The sequence below is a fragment of the Rattus norvegicus genome, chromosome 2 (assembly GCF_036323735.1).
Source record: "Rattus norvegicus strain BN/NHsdMcwi chromosome 2, GRCr8, whole genome shotgun sequence".
Classification (NCBI taxonomy): domain Eukaryota; kingdom Metazoa; phylum Chordata; class Mammalia; order Rodentia; family Muridae; genus Rattus; species Rattus norvegicus.
Window position 1 is genome coordinate 36057338 of NC_086020.1, and position 19815 is coordinate 36077152.

The 19815-nt window shown below is 44.1% G+C and overlaps 1 protein-coding gene across 14 annotated transcripts in view; it reads right to left on the bottom strand.

The window, feature by feature from the left end:
• Mast4 (microtubule associated serine/threonine kinase family member 4) overlaps positions 1-19815 on the bottom strand; it is a 591901-nt gene that overhangs the window by 430148 nt on the left and 141938 nt on the right. The gene's annotated exons all lie outside the window — the stretch shown is intronic.

Below are 19815 nucleotides of genomic sequence, written 5' to 3' on the forward strand. Positions count from 1 at the left end.
ACAAGAGCTGGGAAGATGGCTTGGTCACCAACGTATTTGCCACAAAAGCATGGAGACCCAAGTTTGTTACCCAGCATCCATAAAGCTTGGCACCGTGGAACTTACTTGTCATCCCAACCCTGGATGAGATTGGATACCTGGATTTGCTTGCAAATTAGCCTAGCCTATTGGGAGAGTTCCAGGCCAATGAAAGAACTCTTCCAAAGGTTGGGCAGTCCATGAAGAACAACACCTGAGGTTGACCCATGGCATTCACACACACATACACACATGTACACTCGACATCATTCATATAGCTACGAACACACACACATGCATGCGCGTGCTATGTTGACCCTAGCGCCCGGGCGGTGGACAGCAGAGGCAGGTTGTTTCCAGGCGTTAACTGTCCAGCGAGCCTAGGTGAGAGGGGAAGTTCCGGGTTCAGAGAGAGGTCCTGTCTCAGAAATAGAAGGTGCAGTTCCATAGAAAATAACACCAACACACACACACACACACACACACACACACATCAAAAAAAGGTATTGTTTCATAACTGAGTGAATTATACATGCATACATGTGTATTCTGGACCCCTATATATAATATGTCCTTCTGTAGATCCCCCACTTTGAAATATTGCTATATAAAAACAGATCAAATTTCACATATTGCTCACACACATACACGCACAGGAGAGGAATTTCTAAGCACTGCAGCTCTTAATGGAAATCAATACATCCTTATATCACTCTATAGCTCTTAAAAGAAAGTCTGTCACAAGAATCAGAGAAACCAAAGTCACTTCAAGAGACAGCTTTCTACAAAAGAATCCCCTGGGTCCAAGCACTCATGTCAAGATCTGCTCCTCTTTCATGAGAACACCTGAAGAGAGCCATGCCTTCTACATGTTCGCCTGCAAGATGAAATGCCCGAGTGTATGCCTAGATAGTATTAAGGACAAAAATAGCCCTGGGCATATACATATGTGCCTATCACTATGAAGGGCCCCCAAATAAAATTCCAGTTGTCACACAAAAGGGACAACTTCCTACAATCTTAAAAGAGGGAAATATTTGGACAACACAATTAGACGCTGTTTTAAGGATTTTCTTTTTAAACCAAAGTTGGCTTTGCTATTATGGGAAAGAGATGGGAGCTTGGATATCATTATCTGATTTTTTTTTTTTAGACTGTAACAGATCTTCTTATAGGAGAAAGAAAGTCAAAAACAATGTCATCATTTGTCTGTCCGCATGCTACCGCATATTCAAAATCGCCTCGAGAAGAAACTGCTGCCTGGTGGTGGGCATCCCTTCCCGAGATCGTTGAGATTGAACCTTCACTGGTTCAGTTCCACAAGATGTGAACCTTCTCCCAACGCCAACTGTGTTCATTAGCACACAATGGATTCGGAGCACTTCTTTAAAAGAACCATCTCTAACTCCCAGACCCTTGGGTCTTTACTGCACCTCGATGCCAGTCGGTTTTGTAGTGAGAGGACCCTGTAGAATGAGTCGTCAGTCCATCCACTCCAGGATCAAAGCCGAATCAGGAGGGGAAGGGACCCCAGAGGGTACTTTTCAAAGAAACAGCCCTTTCAAAGGAGGGGGTGAAGTCATCTGAAGATGTCATCCAGCTGCTGTTCATGACATAGATGTCCATTTATGGGAGCCTCCGAGGAGAGACTCCTGCCCAGCCTTAGACGTTTTGCCCTTCAATCCCTACAGACAATGAAGTAACTGGAACGGGTAGCTACTTAAGAGAGACTAGAAGACGTAGAACCCATCTGCAGTCAGACCGTCAGACAACACAGAGATTACTGGTTCCCTATTGTTGGTACCACTGTATGTTCATACCCACGGTTTTTTTTTTTTTAACTGCCAATTTAGTGTTGTTATTATTACATTGAAATTTTTTGGGAGACAACCTGTGAGTCTGGAAGCATGGAATGGAATGAGGAAGGGAAGAATGTGCCAGGGAAGAAATATTATTCTCTACCCACATGGCTTTGACCCCCGCTCCCCCCTCCCCGATATCCACGCATGTGCACCTCACCCCCAGTATCAGCTGCAGACAGACTTCTCCTCGTTAATACTTTAGCATGCCTCTTCTAAGAACAAAATCTCTTAAATGCCTCTATTCTACAATCTATATGTTCTTACACAGTATCTCCAATCTTTTGAATGAAGACCATATGGGAAAAGCTGGGAAAACTACGAAATAAGGCTCTATCATGTAGACTTAATATTATTAAGTTGCTCTTTTCCCCTGACTAGGAAAATTGTGGCCACAAGGTGGCAATGCACCATAGACATTCAGCAAACTGTTCCCTGCTCGCTCCTGCTAATAAATGTACCAAGAATTAGCGGCCACCCCTTCAAAGAAATCGAGCGGGTTCGGGTCCATTCTACTTAGTTATTTTCGCTTAATTACTAGTGGCAGCTGCATAAAATACAAATATTTATTGTTTAAGGTCCGTCAGCTTCTGCTCCCGTTTTTCATTGGCTTGCAGAATTGCAATTAATTACTCTGGGGAAGAGTGTTATATCGTAAGTAAACAGAGGGTGGAAAAGTAGAAGGAAAAAAAAAAGAGGTCTTTCCTAAGCAGGAATTTTGTGATCTCCTTATATATTTTCAATAGATACAAACAGCACGGGACATCTACAGGAAGAAAAGAGAAAGAAATTAAAGAGAAAGTGTGAGTGAAAAAGAAGAAAAAACAAAACTCAACCCCCTTTTCCATCACAGAAATGAAAGCATGAGCCAATGGTCCATTGGCCGGGTTCATTTTGTTTTGCTTTGTTTTGTTTTGCTGTTTTTTTCCCCATCAGATCATAGTCTCAAGAGGAGAACTATTATTTAAAACCTGGGAAGATTGGGGCAGTGAACAGGGAAGGCTGAAATGAAAGCAGGAGGAAAACCTATGAACAGAGCAGCGCTCCAAGATCCCATTTCTTCTCCTCTATCAATCCATACCCCCAACAGGGCTCTCGCTAAACATACCATTTTTCCAAATTTTCCACATGGTCGGTGGCTTTAGTCTTTCTATAGTAATTAATCAAAGCATTTCAAAATGGCCCACTACAGCCTGGCACTTTATTTTCCATTTTTTGCAGGGCTTCCAACAATCACGATCTCTTAAAAATCACTCCATAACACCCAAGAGCTGACGTCCATATCAGAGTTATTTCGAACATCGCCATTTACCTGATTTCCATTGAATCTTTTCCACCTTCCCTGTACCCCAACAATGACGGTGATCTATCAGTTCAACTAAAAGACAGAGGGTGTCCTGAAACTCTCACTGAGACTCAAGGTCACTGGCTTAGGCACTTCCAGGGTCTTTTCTTCAGCAGATGGCAGGGTACTAAGAGCCCAGCCCCACACCTCTGTTACCTAGCATGCTACTAATCATAAACACATTGTACTAAAGAGATGCCTTTTTTTTTTTATCCACCAATCAATCCTGATTTCTGGTGACTGGACTTCCTCGAAATTCCCTACTGTTAGTTTTCATAAAGTCCTTCACTTCAAAGAAGAACCACAGAACACTGGGGAACAGGTCCGTTTGCACATTACTAAATTAAGAATTCATACAGAGGTGTAGCTTGTTCCTCCGTGTCAGAGAGAGACAACTGACCTTGTTCTTGTCCCAGGAACTACAAAAGCATCTTAAGGAACCAAAGTGGCATGACCAAGACAAATCTGGTATAGTCATGAAGGAACAGTCACAAAACCATTGGTCCTGTGTCTGCTCGTCGCACACAACTCATGTAGTAAGTCTCACATCTATGTTTTCTGTAATCATCTCCCTCATTGCTGTCTGTCAAAAGGCTGAAAAGAACTGAACACATCGTGGCTTCTGCCTTCAATGAAGATGAATACTAGTGGGTCAAGGCATTGATAAGAGCATCTAATCTCTGGTCACTCAGCTTTTCCCATCACTCCCGCATCTGCAGGAACCATGGGCGTGTTTTCCCAGGCTGAATTCCCCCTACTGTGTGCCATCTTCCTACTCGCATAATGCACACTTTCACCGTGCACAAACATCGAGCTTCCAGCTTCACTGCATTCTCCTACTAGACCTTCAGAAATGGCGCTGCCAGTCACAGCCATTCCTCCATTCACAGTTTCTATGCATTTACAAGGATCTAACAGAGAGATGGACAGCACGGGCGTTATAGATGGAAACTGTAAAGAGCCCCAACTTACTCTGTTAACTCGTCCTTCTCAAACCCAGTCTGCTTCGCCGTTTCTCCTCTTACCATCGCATCCCTGACACGGTGACCTCTCCTTTGACAACCTCCCAAAGGTTCCTTCCGCCTTCTCACTAATAGCAGGAGAGTAGCCAGTGTCACTTTTAAAACATAGGCCAGAGGCTCCAGCTGATGTTCTGGAGTCCTTTTCCAGATTCTTCTTCGCTCAGAACAACTCAGGGTCTGCGCACTGGCCTGCCAGCCCCTACCACCTGCCTCACGCAGCCAACACTCTCCCATTCCCATCACACGAGGTTCTTCTACAGATCTGCAATGGCCGCCAACATCTTCATGTGCATTTTTCCTTCCTAGGAGACACTCTTAGTTGGCTTGCCTCCCCCATGTCCAGGGCTCTATTTGAGGGGCAGCCTCCCTGGAGGCTTTGGTTCTAACTATCAGGAATACCATACTCCTCACTTAAGTCTTTTCCCTCTCTTTTCTTCATAGCCTTTACTTCCACATCTACTGCTTATTGTCATTCTTCCTCGGCTATGGTCTAACAAGAAATTCTGCAAGTCCTTTTTTTTTTTTTTTGTCTCCTGCCTCATTCCTACAATGGGGCACGTTAGAAAGACAAAGAAAGATTTTTAGTATGAATAAATCAGTTGGTGATGTCTGCTATGTAGAGGTATTTAGATAAAAAGTAACAATAGTAAAAATGGAGAACACGTGCCACAAAGAGATTTTATTGTTGATAAATGAGAAATTCTGTCCAATGTAATCAAGGTGAAATGCGACAAGGCATCTCCAGTACTTTGGCAAAATCGAGCATTTCGTGTATGGGAAGAGCCTTAGGTCATATCAAATGCCATCCTTTAAAAGAGTCTTTTATATATACTAAACCAGTATGCTAATTTTTGAACAGGGCTATCTCTGAGGGTGAGTCCTAAATAATGAATCATTCGACCTTTTAACTATATCCCTACTGGCACATCCACTTGTGTCCATCAATCCAATCTCTCCCTGCCCCATTCCTCTTTTCTGTAATTCTGCATTCATTCCCGAGATGTGACACATGCATTTTAAAGACGCATCCAGAATGCATGTGCCCTAAGGCCAAAGTTCATGAGTTCAAAGAGATCACCAATGTCATCTGCATTCATAATGGAACCACTGTTAAAGTCCTTTGTGTGTGTGTGTGTGTGTGTGTGTGTGTGTGTGTGTGTGTGTGGATTGACTAGGAATGTAGATTATGAAAATATTGTTCAGTTATTCTATTTCTTGGCATTGAATATTCTACAAAAGCAAAACCAAAGGCACAAAAATATCTGAATCACGAAACTGTTCAGACCTCACTTGTAACTCCCATCAAGTACTTATCCTTCCTCTTCCTCACCAGCTGATAAAAAATCAAACAGGCAGCCTAGAATGACTTTACTGTATATTAAAATTAGATTTTTACTTTTAAGCCAAAGCTTTAAAAACCGGATAGAAGAGCCTTCTATGGCTAGGGCAATCATTACAGGATTGTCACCAATTCCTCAGTGGTCACTGCTCAGACCAGAGCTGCCACGTACGTGTCTCTATTGAAGTATTTAACTCTTAGTGCATCATTTCTTCATGCACGGAACATTAGTAACAATCATACTTATCCCGCATTGGATGTAAGGATTGTCAGATTTCATACATGTTCGTGCCTGAACATCTGATAAACCAGAAAGGGCTCCATTTGTGCTTGCTGTAGTTACAGCCTGTTTCACAAACTCACCCCTTGCATCACCCAGGCAAACATTTCTACATGGAAATCAAACCTGTTTTAACTTTACCCGGGCTTTGTTTTTTGTTTGTTTGTTTTCGCCTTTTGTTTATTTTGGTTTTTTATTTATTTGTTGTTTGTACAGCCTAAGAGAGAATAAGTGGGGCACAGAAAATCTGATTCATGAGAAGTCACATTTTCTTGCCCTCCTGTCAAGTCAGCCATGTTATGGCATTTGAGAGAAGCCTTGAATCTACCCAAACACTTGGGGAAAGAATTCTAAGGCCGTGTCTCAGGCAAGCTCCTTCCATCTGAAGACCACATCTCAGGAGATGTAGCTGAGGCATACGAGGGGCTAGCACATCCAAGCAATCCACAGCCTAAAACCCTGGTGCTCACTCTGGCACTGTCTTCCGAGGTTCAGCTCGGCTGCTCTTTCCCCCAGCCAGCTGACAGGCGCTGCACATGGCCCCTTAGTCACATGCCCCTCTGAGTCACACCCCTGCTCTGCTCTGCACTGCTCAGCAATAGGTAAGAAAATACTTCTTATTCTCGGCACTGCCTAAAGAACAAGCTTTATCCCCTCACTGCTTCCTAATATCTAGGTATTGACCTGTCAGGCCACCAGCAGAGTGACAGTCCTGACCACACTGCACCGGGTCTGCTAATTGATTTTGCTGACAATCATTCTGGATTACATACCCCCCCCCCAGAACACAGGCTTCCACTTAATGATGCTGTAAGCAACATCCCTGCAAACGTAGCTGCTCAGACCCATAGTGTGCAAGGAAGGGATGCTCGCCTCGGGACCCTGATCAACACTCATCTCCACTTATAAATATTTATTTAGTAGGCAGTTTTGTTGCTACTACTGTTTTCTTCTTTGAAACAGTCTCTATGCCAAGTTGACCTCAAATTCAAGATCCACTTGCACTGGCTTCCTGATACTAGGATTGATACAGATGTGCACAACTGGATGCAGTTTATCAAGCAGCATCATACCAGGTTTAGATTTTGGCTTGGGAGTAAGCAGACAAACAGTAGACAATACAGACTCACTAGGATGTGCATTCAAGCCTGGAGTGAGACACTGGAAAGATGTTTTCAGGCCTCAACACTAGAACCAGTGTCATTGCTACTGGGCTGTGGGTGGGCACTCCCTTGGGAACTACATACTTAACGACATTTCTCTAGATACCTTCAGCAAAGCCCCTGACTCCTCACCAGGAAGTGCAATGTGGCCCATCTCCAGTCCTAACTTTATGAAGACAGACTTGACTTTATCTTCTAAACTGGGATTTGTGGAGATTTTTACATACACACTTACATACACATTCACACACAGACTCTCAAACACACATACATATGCACAATGCTCACACACACACACACATGCACACATACACGTTTACTCCCTCGCATACATACATACACATATATCTACACATGCACATGCACAGAGTCTCATATACACACATACATACATACACATATATCTACACATGCACATGCACAGAGTCTCATATACACACACATACCTACACATACATACATACTCTCTTTTACACACACACACACATTTTCTCACACAATGCTCTCTCTAATGCATTCTCTCTCTCATACACACACACACACACACACACACACACACACACACCCCACACACACACCAGAGGCAGTGCCTAGAACCACTCTTGGACCTCACCATTTGGGGGAAATGAGAAACATAGTATCTGAGCCCACAGATGCTACTAAATTTAACTAGCCAAGTACTGGGCTGCCCCAACCACAAAGACTTATTGGACCTATATGTCAAGAAGCCACTGTTGAGGTCCCTTGCTCTGTGCTTGTTTCATTCTTATTTATCTTCACCTATTTTTACATTATTCCCCCTACTAACTTATGTGTTGTAGTAGGTCATCTTGTGACAACAAGCTGGCCCTAGGGACACATACCTGTAATCCCAGCACTATGGAGGTGGAGTCAGAGTCAGAAGTGTAAGGCCAGCTGCTACTACATAATAGATGAGGCTAGCCTGTACTGAAAGACCTATCTGGAAAAAACATTTGAGACAAAAAGACAATGCAAGAAAAGAATAGAGTCATGAAAATTGTTTATGTTTACAAGGCCTGGTAAGCCAACAATTACCCAAGTCCTAACTTACTCAAATGATTTAACTGTTTATTGCAATCCCTTTCTCGATGAATGGACTTATCTTCAAACAGTGCATCAACAGAGTATATTTATACTGAGAAGTATACCAGATAACAACATCATTTTCTATCTTTCATCTCCCAAATACCGGGATTACAGGTGTGCACCCTCAGGCCTGGATTCTTTAATTTCATAATTAATTCCTGGGATCATGAACACAGCAAATGAGATGTTTTAGAAATAAGCGAATGTCCTGGAATGCACTGGATCAAACTACAATGGCATTCATCTGAACAGAGCAGTACCACAAGGTTTATTGCTTAAGAACATTGATTTTCTTTCCTCCCTTCTGAGTGGCATATGCAAATTACCACGTTGATAACGTTACCTCGCTTGCCTGTCAACTTCGAGAAGGTCAATTCCTTTGCTCATGAACATCTTCACAAACACATACTCGGCAACCACCAGCAAGGAATCATGGTCATTGCCCAAGGAAGGGCATTTAATTGCAACCGAGTATGGCATGAATATTAGGCAGCAAGTTCAATCATTGAAAGATATGATAAACAGACTAACCTTATTTGACAGCCTTAAAGCATGGCATTTACCCATACACCTTTCAGAATATTAATTGCTACTCAAAATTTGGTTCAGGACCAATGACGCTGGGGAAAACACAGGATACATACAACTTGACTTTGCATATATGGATCACCTGTTTTATTCCCTCCCGTCTTAATAATTCTGGATGTTTCCCTGACCTTTATTTAGGGATTTAATCTATGCCTGTGGTTGTTTACTTATCTGAAGTCGTTAAAGTCCCCTGATACCATCCTGTCCCCAACAGCAATATAACTAAAAAGTCTGACCCTGCTTAACAAGCAGGAAGAGAAAACACTTCCCCTGGGTTATTTTCCTTCAGGGTAAACCAGAATGGAAAAGTCTCACATGTGTACCACAGAAGCTGCCAGTACATACCCACTTCCCCTTTTCTTAGGTTTACATTGTACTAATAATATTTCTAACTTGCCAAATGGGGAACAGACACAAAAGGATTCAACATCTTCAGCTCACTAAGAGGTAAGCCTGTGGATCAAGTCCAGTATCCCTAACTCCAAAGCCTGTTTACTTCCATGGTCTCAAACTCTCTTCCTGACAGGGGCCACGACGGTAAAGCGCACAAGCCAAGGGAGACAAATGGGAATACTCCTGGAGAAAGCCAGAGGCTGAAACTCTGCTCTCAACAAGTCTAAATGATCCAACTAAACCCCCGGCCGTGGCCTATCGGGTGGGTTTCTTAGCTCAGCACTCAGGAATCACAATGCATTAGCAGGGAGGAACAGACTGTATAGAATCCGATTCCCTGACATCACTGGAAGCCTGAGGCCCGCAAAAGATACAAAGAAGGTTGGAGTGTGTATCTAGACCAGAGTCTAGACCTAACTTACTGTCGACCCTGCTGCGTATCCTTGTGCACTTTGCCTCCCGAAGCCTCGACATACCCAGCGTTGCTATGACAATCAACTTAAATGATTTCCGGTGGTTTTCTAACTATGTACAGTCTGTCAATCCAAAGTTGTCCTAAAAAAAATGATCCAAATGCCTATTATATTTAGACAATGGCTAAGAACTAAAGATGTAAAACGAAAGGATAGTGTCCAAATAAAACTGCTACCACGAAAACCACACAGAAGACACTGAGAAAGGTATTCGGGACGAGAAAGCTGGTCTGGCAACGTATTATGTATGTTTCCTTACTGTGGCGTCAGAGTGATACAGTATTACATATTCACTCACAATTGCTCCCACGGATTATGGCCAGCAACCTGGAAGCTAGCCCAGGGAGGGGCATGGATTAGTATCTAAGGACATGCTAGTTTTAATTCTGCTTTGAGATTTTTTCCCCTAAATTTCTATCTTTCTTTAGCCATCATTTGCTCCAGTGAGGGTCAGGCAGGTCCTCAGGAGGTGCCAACATGCCACATCCTCTTACTGAAGGAATCAGGGTCAGTACTCTCAGTCAAGTGTCAGGCATGAAACACATTTTAAAGAACTATCTTATTTTCACGTATGTGTATAAGTGGTGTGTGTGTGTGTGTGTGTGTGTACGTGTGTGTGCATGTGTGTGCGTGTGCATGTGTGCATGTGTGTTTGTGTTTGTATGTGTGTATGTGTGCATGTGTGCATGTGTGTTTGTGCGTGTGTATGTGCATGTGCGTGTGTGTGTGCATGTATGTACAGGTACCCCCAGAAACCACTAGAGGGCATTGGATCCCCTGAAGTTGGAGTTCCAGGTCGTTAAAGTAAGTCACTCTCTGTGGGTGGGAAAACTGAACTCAGGTCCTCTGGAAGAGCAGCATTTTCAAATTTCATCTGTAAAATAAACATAACTGAATCCTCCTCAGGGGATACTTGAGGATCAGTATTAACCCTGAGTATAATACCTTGAGCCAATTAGATGCTGGATCTTTCCCATTCTTTCCTTCCTTTTAGGCTTGTCCTTTTTCTCAGATTTTCTTTCATAATAGCCAAAAAACCAAAAGGAAACTTTATAGGCATATACATACACACACACACACACACACACACACACACACACACACACACACACACACATCAGGAGGATTCAATTTCTCTCATAAAAATAACAACCATTTTTAAACAAACCTATAAATAAATATTCATTTTCTAATTTCACATTATTTCACAGTAAGAGGAAGCAGGCTGTAGAAGTAAGTCCACAGTGGACAGAGTTGAAGACTGAACTCTGACTCAAAAAGCAAAATGAATGTTCTTCAGAACCACGAGTGACAAGTCCCCAGGAGCATCCTGTGTGTGCCTGCAACAGAGCCTCTTGACTACTCTGAGGAAAGAAAGTCCACCCACCAGGGTGGCATAACTTCATGGGCCGAGTCCTGGACCGAATGAAAAGGAGAGACAGAGCTGAGCACAGGTGTCACTCTCTACTTCTGCTTTGTGATGGCAGATGCATGGTGGCCTGCACCCTTAAGGAGAACCGTGAGTTCTCCTGCAAAAACAAACAAACAAGCATGCAAACAAACTACAACCTTTTACTACAGACTGAAATAGGCCCTTACCCCCATAAGTTGCTTTTGTCATAGCATTTTATGACGGCAAGAAGAAAAGGAACTAAGATGATTATGAAACGTTTATTATGAGAGTAAATATTAATTAGAAATTAATGTTCATGATAATAATTTTAAAATAATTTAAAAATAAGAATTCTTAAAACCCTACGGCCTTGAGTCATTGGCTACTCGGCTTAGCACAAAGCACCCCCCCCCCATAGCTAATTCCCACCAGGCCAGGTTTCCACCTGCCATCTACCTTGTTTCCTGGGGTCATTCTCAGCTCCTCTATTACTACCCCTCCTGTCCTAAGTCCCCAGCCTTGAGGTCTGTGGACTACAGGGTCCTGTGCTGACTTTTCTTGCCTCTGAAAAGTGGTCACAGCCAGGACCTGCCCCACCCTAATGGTAGATCCCCATCCTGCTACTATGGCCAACGTAGAGCCACATGCCTGCCCTGCCTCTACTAAAGCTATGCCCTGGGCTTAGTTGCTACAGAACTCTGCCTAGTTATGGTGATATCGAGCTTTCCTACGTGTAGTTCATAGCATCGTAGGGTTGAACCCAAAGTCACCCTTCACCGCTTGGACTCCCGATCCCTTAGACTCAGGCCAGTGTGAACTGGAGGGTGACAAAGTAGCGTACGAAGGAGAGGAGGGGGAGGGAGAGAGGGTATGAGAAAAGGAAACACAAACAGGGGAGGAGAAAAGGAGAAATGGCTTGGTTGATATCAAAGAAGATGAACCCAACTAAATGTACCCTCACACCCTTCACTGGGGTGAGGAGCACAGGAGAGATCTGACTGCACCCTGCTTTGCTCATCAACCAAGAGGCAAACTCTCTCACACGCATTTCCTCTCCATGGATGGTGGAGCCCTGCACAGGACCAATGCTCGCTCTGCCAGGAAGAAAATGTCCCTAGGCGATGAGCATGGGATAGATTTAAGTCTTCAGCATCCGCAAGAAAAATCAGGCCAGGAAGTGACTTTTTTGGGATTTTTTTGTTTTTGTTTTTTTTGTTTGTTTTTTGTTGTTGTTGTTGTTGTTGTTGTTGTTTTTGGGGGTTTTTTTTTTGCCTTTGGTTTTTTTTTTTTTTTTTTTTTTTTTTTTGTTCTTAATCACACAAAAGAAAGTATTCACCAGAGCCACAGGGTGGTCAAAGGGACAAACAATTCACCGTCAAGGGTCTCTGGGGCCCTCCATGAGGCCCCAAAGGACCAGGTGAGTAGCATAAATAAGACCAACAGAGTTGCTGGAAAAGGGATAAAGAGCTTGGAGGGTTTTATTATAACCTCCCCCTAACACACAGACACACAGACAGACAGACACGTGCATACACACATCTACACAAACAATAAGTCTGGAGCTATAATTTAAGATCACACCCAATCTTATCCAATAAGAGTGAGAATTCTATTTCCCTTCCTCCTAAGGAGCAAAATGAAAACAGCAGCAGGCACAGAGGAACCCCAGGAAAAAGCTGACAGGCTGCAGTGTCAACCAGTTCGTACCTAGGAAAGTGTGAATACACCGACATCTAACAGGGTCTGAAAATAGACTTGGCCAGATGAACCACAAAGCTACCCAGCCTCTGACCTAGCTCCGTCTTCCAGGCCCTGGCTCTCTATTTCCCTTCCTGCTCACATCTAACTGGTGAGAGGCTTCTGCTCTGAACGGGTGTGTATCTGAAGGCTGAAATCAAAAGGCATGTTCAGAGAAAGTTGCAGGTCTGAACTTCAAACCTGCCTTCGAGCAGAGAACTCCACTCTGCAGACGCGGCAGCGTTCTTTTCAACACATCCAGTGCTCTGGGGTGGAGATGGTGGAAAGCGGTTAGAGGACGGCTAATGAATGCAGCTAGACGGGTGGGACAACTTCTACTGCTCATTTACTTTACCTGCAGTCAATATATTTAACTTTACGTTTTTAATTACCCAGTAGAGGAATCCGAACACTTTCCACACAGAGAAATGATGTCTGAGGCGAGGGTTGCACCACTTGCCCTGACCTGATGCTTACACACTACATATACACATGCACTGCAATGCCTCAGTGTGGACGGATGTGCAATTCTGAGCTGATTTAAAGGAATTTTTAAGAAACTGAATTTACAATAGGTCAATTCTATTCTTTTCTACTTAAATGGGGTTTTTAAGCAATGGATTTCTCTGTCGGGTGCTTATTAAAAAATGAACACAAACCAGCTCCTACCATGGGACGCACACAGAGGCCACGCCTGTTTGACTGGTCCTCCTGGGGATGGTGCACCCCTTGTTATACATGTACAGTATCAGGGATCTCAAAAGCCAGGTGGTCTCCTCACCAGCGTTATGGATTTCTTTGGCCTCCAGTTCCACATTTTTCTATAAGTTAAAGCCATCCTTCCCATTGCTAAGGAGCCTAGGGGTAACTTAGCTTAAGCCCCCAGAACCACTAACATTCATTCTTGACCGTCACCATTACTGCTGTTTCAGACATTGGCAAAGGATAGCCCATTCACCAAATTAAACGTTGATGGGTCACCGGTACTTACATCTCACGTACTCAGTGTGTGGAAGTGAACTTGAGTGTGTGACAGCCCACACAACTTAAAATATCGACCATCCACACTTTCATTGAACATGTCTGAAGCGGCCTGGCTCATTTACTAAGTTCACCAAGCACGGACTGTGCCACAAACATGGTTGAATAATGTGGAGTGAGGTGGCTAACACACAGTTCCTTTCTTTACATAGTAATACTGGCTATAAAAAATGGAGAAAATGGGTCAGGGCAAAGATGTTTGAATAGTTAGAGGTGATTGCCCTGATGGAGTTAGGGTGGGCAGAGATGCCCGAATAGATCTAAGAGGCAGAAGGGACTGGGATGTATAGGATGTATTTTCCAGTCCACACCTGACGACTACCAGGCCCAGACAGGAGAATGAAGTTTGTTTTGTTTTGTTTTGTTTTGTATTTTAAAGGTAACAAAGTGACTAGGAATTGTCCTCTGAAAGTGTCCTTTGTCTCTGGTCTGAATGCCTGGCCTTCCTCCAACCAGACCAGGTACCATCCCAACTACCCTCTGCAGGTCAGCCCACTTAAGCTTTAAAACCTCTGACACAGTATTTTCATCAGGGAGCGTAAATGATTTAACGAGGGTATCAAGTTCGAGCACGGTAGCTGCTGACTCCGCCCCACCCCCGCCCCGCCCCCGCACTGCCCCCATCCCAGGCGGTTCCCAGCGCCTGCGCACTGACTCACAGCCCCAAGGTACCGCTGAGCATAGTCCACGGTGACACGAGCCACCCGAGACGTGAAAGGAACCCTTCCCTGTACCCACCTCCAATTCGTTGTATGTTTCAGTGAGGTTCTCACTGAATTTCTGTACCGCCTCCATACCACGATCCCCTAAGCCCCAGTAAGATTACCTCCAAAAGAAGTAGTCATGCTATGAGAAGCCTCCTGACTCAAGGAAGACAGACGGGTGTTTGCAGCAGGCGCATGGGCAAAGACCGACACGGGGAGATGATGTTCAGAGGAAGTACCACAGTAGAGAAGTTATCTGCATCCCACAGCATGGACTATGCTGAATGGCAGGTCGATATGGACAGAAGAGACAGCACGGAGTCCTGCACTGTATAACTCCAGGTCAGTCACCACCTAAGGTGCTGAGCCAGGAAACATGGCGGCTCCCCAGGTCTCCATGAGGTCTTGCGCATTCCACTGCCTTCCCCTCCTGTCTGTTGCTCTTTAGGGTTGACATCAGCCTCTAACAGCGTGGTTCTCTCAACCTTCCTAAGGCTGCGACCCTTTAATATAGTTCCTCATGCTGTGGTGACCCCCTACCCCCAGCCGTAAACTTACTTCATTGCTTCTTGATAACTGTAATTTTGCTACTGTTATGAACCGTGATGTAAATACCTGATATGCAGGTATTTGATATGCGATCCCAAAAGAGTTGAGATCCACTGCTTTGACGCTTTCTTCTCAAGTGTTTCCGTGTGACCACAGCCCTGTACCTTAGACCAAAAGGAAAACCCATCCAGAGACACCCCCAGCAGTCCTCAGCCAGCTAAGACTCCTGGTGGCTCTCCACAACTTCCTAGTAGTAAGCAGACAGACATTTGGATGAATTCACCACTATAACCTTCAATTCTTAATACCAAGAAATCCCCAAACCCTTCACAGTAAAGTTACATGACACCGGGTCCCAGAGGACAAAGAGCTCCACATCCACTGATGTTACCTGCAGAGAGAAGAACTTCCACAAATGATGGTGATAACGGAAAAAAACAGAGCACTTGGTATGAAAAACCCCAATAACTTAGTCAATGCCTAATCTTAATTACTACCAGTCTTAGGCCTCACCTCTCTCCTGCTTCCCCAATATGTAGGTAACAGATTCCCAAGGAGAAAGCAATGTACCATGGAGGCAGAAGGAAAAAGATGGAAATGAACTTGCAATGACCCTTCCCACAGGAAATGAGACCATTGGCTATTTCAAACTTCCTTTAGCTCGGAGCTCAGGAGAGGCCCAGTCCTCCATCACCCACTACTGTTCCTTTGTGAAGAAGCATCTTACTCAACTCCTCTAACTCTTCCACAAGAATCTCTGCCCCAGAGGGCAAGGAAAATAATCAAAACCGACTGTCCGCCCCCAACACACACAGCTGAAGCAGGATGGTACTAAATGGCCAGTGCTATCTATCTGGAATATGAGATAATTTTACATCCCTGTTACATAAATGACATTTCACTAAGATGTGAAGTAAACGCACCATATGTAAATATGTGTCCTTTCTTCCCCCAGTGAATGAGAATAGGGAAAAAGTAAGAAAGTCAACCTTGAAGATTATTTCTGAAACTTAGAAGGGGTTATTACACAAATCACACAATTAAGTGGTAGCATTTTTCATTTGTTAATAAGGCATTGTGGCTAATTAAAGAAAAAGAAAGAGATCTATAGGAAGATGATGACGGAGGCATCAATAATTCAAGACCTCAATAACTGCTCTCCAAGAGGGAAGTACTCCACCTGAAACCTTTTAAGGATTTTTATAAATCAAAATCTCAGGCAGTCACAATATCTCATGGTCAGAATTTAATCGACAACAATGGTATTTAGTCAAGTTTGAAACAAAAGGTCAAAGGCATTAGAAAAAAGAAATATGAACAAACAGAAATATTCAGCACAAGCAGAGCCCAGAAGGCAGGCTGGCAAGACGTCTCCCTCGGGAAAGCGAACCCATGTTCGGATCCCCAGACAACAGTATAATTCTGGAGTGTAGAATGTTTGTAAATGCTGTACTGGGTTGGGGCAACCACTCACTCAGGCTGGCCGGCCAGAAGCTTTAGTCTAATGTCAACTCCAGAGCAATAAAGTGACCCTGTCTCAAAAACAGGGTAGATGTCTAGGAGGAACTAGATCCACGTTTGACATCCACATAGCCATGCATGCAATGTACCCCATACATGAATACACACACACTCATGTACACACACACATACACTTCAGAACACAGACCTGAGTCTCAACATTTTCACCGTGGACGAGAACATAGAGTAATCACCTACTCTGATCTATAGGAAAATAGGTTCAGAATAGAAACTCCTTCCACCCCACCCCCGTTCTTTACTGGGTCCTGCTTTATTCCCAAAGTTAGAAACTTGAGTGTGTGTCATTTTCTAGTAAATCCTCAAAGGCTGGGAAAGTGTCTGCACCCAGCAAATGCAGGAGCCATGAATGCTAAAGAGACTCTCTTGAGTGTCCCACCTGGTTGACACAAAATAACCAAGTACTCTGCCCAGTGAGTGTGAGAAAAGCCAATGTGCACCTTGCCCGGGCTAAAGCACTCTGTCACACACATCTAAGGCCATCCTCATGTCTCATTCGGCACCTGCCTGCTCTGGATGGGGGCAGCTCCATGAGCATGTCCCAGAGTGAGGACAACGCCAAGCAGAGCCCCAGTTATGAGACATGAACAAGGAATAATTGAAACATATACGCATGAAGCCCCCAAGAGTCTGCAGCTGTTAAGTATCCCTCTTGGCTTATGGAGCAGGTGTGTAATAAAATTCGTGACTAAGTATGTCTATTCCCCCAGCAGGGCTTCTACAGTATATTCTCTGAGGGGAGTCTGCTTACACTCAAGGGGGCTCCTTCCTTCCTGGTACTAAGTCAAACCTCTGCTCTTACAGGATGCAAATGATGGCACAGAGTCTACAACAGAATAGAGTTTTCATCTGCTACACTGCCTCCTGCCTCAAGCCTTTCGGAAGAGTCGTTTGACTGATCAAAGTCAAGGGAGTGACTTAGAAGTTATGCTGTGAGGAGGAATCAATATCAGGAAAAGAAAGGCTGCTCTTACAGATGTTTCTCTCGGAATCCTCTGACAGGCTTAAAAGTCCTCCCTGAGAAGCACAATCTCCCAAGGTTGAAACCCTGTCAGGATGGTCTAGACACAGGAAAGATCCTGAAGCAAAAGATGAAGGAATCAGGGTGCCCAAAGGGATACCAAGCTGAGACTCGACTGGTCATGGGTGATGGGCCTACATCAACAAACTCTGCGGTGCTTCTCGCTTTATGAATGACTTTAACCGCCCATTCTGGAGGGCAGGCCAGAGTTCAGGACTTGCTTCTAAGGAAGGGATCACAGCAAGAAGGCTGTGTGACTTTTGAGGCCTGGCTATAAAAGGTCTCCTCCTTCCATGTCCATACCCCCACTTACATCTGTGGACTCACACTTAAGCTCCCCCTGTGTCATATTAATCTAGAAGAAGTTGCTACCATGCCATCTGAGGTCTATCAGCCCTGTAGACAGGTTCAACTGGGAAGACTGGGAACCCAGGCTTCCTGACAAATGCTTGCACCAACATGCCTGCAGTGCAAGGGGTGCCATCTTGAAAGTGTCCTCTCCAGTCAAGCCATTAGTTGGTTGCATTCCTGGCTGCAACCTCAAGAACCAACCTAGATCAGAACTGCTCAGACAATTTACTCTGGGTTTACTACCTCAGGAAACTTTGGATACTCACTTTTTGGTCTGGGGTTTTTAAGCTGCTAAATCTGGAAGACAATTTCCTATACAGCAAAAGGTGAGTAATGTGTCACCTCTGGTCTAAGGGTATACACGTTACATAAGTGACACGTCCATGATGACTTCATGCAACCAGCCCCACACCAACTCTGCGGCATTCCCTGCTTCCTGCCTTGATCTCTCACTGATCACACTTATTCACACTTAAGGTAGAAGAGCGATCCCTGTACTCAAAGTATTTTTCTTTAGCCTTAATGCTTTGAAAACTGCTTTCTACAAACGACACATGGAAACCAGTTTCGTTTCTTTTATAACACCCTCTATGATGACCCTGCACATGATGATTCACATACTAAACCCACCCCAATGCGTGTACACACACACACACACACACACACACACTGACACACACACACTGATAAACACACACACTGATACACACACACTCAGACTTACACACACTCACATACACACACACTGATACACACAGACACACAGACACACACAGACACACATACACATACACTCACACACACATATACTCACACACACACTGATACGCACACAAACACTCAGACTCACACACACTCACATACACGCATTCACACACTCAGACTCTCTCACACGCACAATCACACATCTCTCACATACACACACAACACATGCACATGCACACGCACATATACACACACTCACACAACACTCACTTATGCTCACACACTTATGCTCACACAAACCCCTCCAAGAACCAAAATAACAGCAAAGAAAATAGTCATATTTGTACCTGATGAAGGAATAAGGAATATTACTTTATTCATCTTTCCCAAAAGACTTATAACAGCCCTAGCAGGGACCACACTTATCATCAGTGGCCACTGTGGTTTTTATCAAGTTTATTTCAATTCATCAGAACCTGTATTTACTCTTCACAAACAGTATTTTAGTGACTGACAAGGGTAAAACTGTATCTCCAATTGTGTGTGAGCTATGGGGAAGGGCACCTAAGCCTGGGGCACACACAAATCAGCAACAACAAATAGGCACCACGTGGATACTGGGACACCACACTTCCTCCAGCATTGGGCGCCATCCTCTGCTCTTTCCTAAGGGATACATAGGATAGAAGGGGGATGTTAGCAAGTGGTCCACGGTTTAATTTCTGTAACATTGCTGGTGCAGTTATTAGCCTATCCTGGATGAGGGAAAAATATTAGCAAACAATGACATACTTCCAAGGTGTGGTTAAGATGAGGCAACGTTAAGGCCAGTAGGAAAGCCAGCTTCAGTAGAAAACAGGTGTGGAAAGCAAGAAACAGTAACGTCCACAGACTCTCTGACTCTGGCTGTCAGTTCTAGGATTAAACATTCTGTCATCCCGTCTTGTAGCAAGAGTGGAAACCTAACATCCGCAGCTTGAAAACAGAGAAAGGTCATCAAAGATCCTCTCTGTCTAGAAAAGAAAGGTGCATCTACTCCTGGAGGAAATGTTTCCACGTCCATCCCAGATACAATCATGGAGTCCTCGTTCAGGGTGAAGGCACTCAACAAGCAGAGGGTGACACACAAACATAGCCCATTACCTCAATCTAGTAAGTGACTTAACCTTTGCAGGTCTCAGGTCCCCA